This window comes from Phalaenopsis equestris, unplaced genomic scaffold (assembly GCF_001263595.1).
Source record: "Phalaenopsis equestris unplaced genomic scaffold, ASM126359v1 Scaffold000478, whole genome shotgun sequence".
NCBI classification, from domain to species: domain Eukaryota; kingdom Viridiplantae; phylum Streptophyta; class Magnoliopsida; order Asparagales; family Orchidaceae; genus Phalaenopsis; species Phalaenopsis equestris.
The window spans coordinates 171,608-175,210 of record NW_018164919.1 but is presented as its reverse complement, the minus strand read 5'-3'; positions in this window follow the sequence as shown (position 1 = coordinate 175,210).

Below are 3,603 nucleotides of genomic sequence, written 5' to 3'. Positions count from 1 at the left end.
AATGCAAATAACTACTTCTCTAGAAAATCTATTGAATTTGGTCGAATTTTGAATGGGTGTTTGAAACAACCCTTGGTTATTTTCAGAGATCTATTAATATAGAAAAAAATTGGACAACATAGAGGACCATTTGGTAGCATTTGAAGTCCCACCTTAGTGTTTAAGTGTATGTTTTAGTGTGTTTTGTGTTGTAAGAATAGAAGTTTGGAGATTTCTTCAAGGAGCATAATTTGTGTTGGGGAGAAGAAATAATGTACTTTATATTTGTGTTTGAGTTTTTGTTTCTAAGACTTGAAATTCAATACAAATTTGATTTTTTTATTTTATTCTCCATGAATTCCGAGTAGTTCCCTTCCTTTCTCCTAGCTCTTGGGAATTAATCTTGTGGGATGAGAATGATTTAAAGATTTTTATTTACTTTTAAATTTTTGTATGACATTTTCACCGATTTTTTGACTTTACAAATTTCTCACTTGTGAGGTTCAAATTTGTTGAGAAACATAACGATTCAAGAGGGTTATGATTTAACCCAACTAGTGAGTGTCACACTTCATTTTAGGCAATGTCGTTGTGACCACTTAAAGGGGAGTGCAAATAGATAGGGAGATAAGTTTTGATGGGCATAGAATTGATGTTTCTAGGGTGACAGACTAGATTCTTTTTAAATTCAGTTTAGAGTTTGGATCTTAAGTGTCCCTACGATGTTCTATAGAGAGGGCACAGTGGGTAATCTAGAGGTGAGAGGCTATAATCTAGTCATCACTACTACACAAACTGGTGAAAAACTTTAAATTAGTCAACGTTCTTTACTAGCACCGGGAGGAGGTAAAGAATAGGAATGTTTCTATTTGTCATTATACATCATCATATTTTTACTTATTCAAATTTTAAATAGATTAATATCTTATTGCAAGGGGAAAGATCTTTACATATTATTCAAACTCGTCATAATTACTTTTATTAAGCTCTTAGATATAGTTGTTTTTGTCTGCATTAATTTAGTCTTAATTGTTGTAATCATTTAATTTTTATTCAAATCTACAATTTAGATAGAGTTTGCCTTTGATTTTAGTAAGCCATTTTAAATAGTTCAACTATCCTCGTAGGATCGATACTGAGGTTCTTAAGAAAAATTCTATATTACTTAAGACTATATGTATACTTGTATAGTACCTCTGGTGTGAAGTATTATTGCTTTCTTATCATATCATTACATTTATTTACACCAGCCATTAAATATAAAATGGCTTAAGTTTTTGACAATATTTTGGAGATTAAAAAAAAAATAAATGCGGGTCGAGTCTGTGAGTCATTTGTATTCTAGTCGTAGTGGTACCTGACAACAGTGGTGGAGTAATGGAAATCATTAACCAGCGGTAGCCCATGGGTGACAACAGTGGAAGTCGAACAATGGAGTTCTAGTAACAACAGCATCTAAGTGGTTGTGTCCAGTGACCGTGATGGTGGTGGCCAAGCAACGATGTTCCGACGATGGAGGCAGCCTAATGGTGGAGGTCGGTAAAGATAATGGTGGATGGGTAATAGTGTTGTGGTGGTAGCGAGGGACAGATATCAGTGATCTGATAATCAAGTTGGTAGTAGTCTGGTATTGGTGGCCAACAAAAATGGCTACCAAAAGTTATGGTCTAATAATAATGATGGAAGTGGTAGGACAAATGTGATCCAACGGTGCCAACAGTCAGATGATGATGCTAGGAGTCAATCAACAGTGGTCTAGTGGAGTCAACTATGGTGGTTCGACAATGGAGTCAACTTGATGATGGTAGTGGTTGGACAGTGGTGGTCCGGCGGTGTAGGTAGCTAGAAGACAGTGGTCTGTGAGTGGCTAGAAGACCATGGTCTAGAGATAATGATGTTGTTTGTTAGGCAATGGTGGTCCAAGGATGGCGGCGACTCGACCAAAAAATCGGGTGATTTAATTCGAAAGTGGAGGATACTAAAAGGTAAAGGTCTAATGCTAGAGGCAACTAAAAGAAGGTTTTCCAACAATAGTGATGGTGATTGTTAAGCAATCGTGGCCTAGGGATTGCTATGACTTGAATACGATGGTTTGCTAGTTGTGTCCATTGTAGTAGGGCAAGTATGACGATAGTGGCCAGGCAGCACTGCCTGACGACCACAGTTTCTAGAAAGTGGTGATCTGGCGATGGCAACAACGTAATGTCTGTGCTTTAACATCATAACAATGGTTGCCAAGCAGTGGTGGTTAGTTTTCCAAGATAACCTAATGACGGTGGTCTAGCGATGTTGACAGTGGCGGTATGACAAAAATGTTCATACGATGGCAGCAACATAAAGGCGGATGCCCAGCATTTGTGGAGCTTATGAACCCTCAAGAGCTTGCGGCTCATTCAAGATTCTCCTCTCAATTTAAGTCCCTCTTCTTAAAAAGTGTGGTGGTCAATTTATAGATTTTTTGAGTGGCATCCTTCTGAAATATTATATGAATCCATACCAATTCATCAAACCCAAAGTAATCCCATTGATTGGATGAGATTTTAGAGCATTTAAATACCTTAATAATGTAAGAAAAAAATGAATTTGGACTCGTTGGATTCATCTTGTCCAGACCTTCAATTTTATTGCAAACTTGTTAGAATAGGAGAACATTTGCTCCCCAAAATTTATCTCAAAGTTTCTTTTATGTTTAGAGTGCATGATCTGGACTCATATCAAGCTATATTGGATTTAAGCTGCCGCATCTCATCAAGACAATTCATTTGCATTCGAGTATATTTAATAAAATATTTGGAGCTCTCTGTCCCAAAATCCATTTCTATCCGTTCATCATTATGAAAATTTGCAAGGATTATCAATGGTTGCCAAATTATAGAATTTATGTTGGTGCCTTGCATTATAAACTTAAGGTTATATAACTCCATACATAAATATATTTTAGCGTATAGAATTTTTTCAAAGCTTGTTTATCTTGTGCATAAATAAAACAAACGTACAAATAATAAAAATTACCACTATGCATACTTTTCACCAACATAACATATTTTTAAAAGACCTCATAAATTAAAAAAATTGGACAACATAACATATCACTATGAGTAAATCAACATTAAATAAACATTATATTATTCATTATGTCGGAATTGAATTAAGAATAATGTACTATCCAAAAGCCATTCAAATACTCCATGCTATCTTTTATATATAATTTTATATTAACTAAGATAATAAGACAAATTCATATACCTACTAATTACAATTCAAAATTTTAAAAATAAATAATATAAAATAGTTAACGAAAAAACATCACAACAATCATTAATTATTCATTCCAAACAACTTCTAATTAAATAAAAACTATATAAAATAAAATCAATTACATCAATTATGAAAAAAAATTGTGCTAATTTTATCACTTTATGAGTAAATCAACATTAAATAAGCATTATATTATTCATTATGTCAGAATTGAATTAAGAATAATGTACTATCCAAAAGCCACAAATCCCAGTTACCGCATGCATTTGTGAATCCCAAAGTCTGTAAAATCAGACACTAATCCGATTCTCTTTATCAGCGCATGACTGGCTAACCTTCTTCACCAGCCTCTTTGCCCCCCTCCCC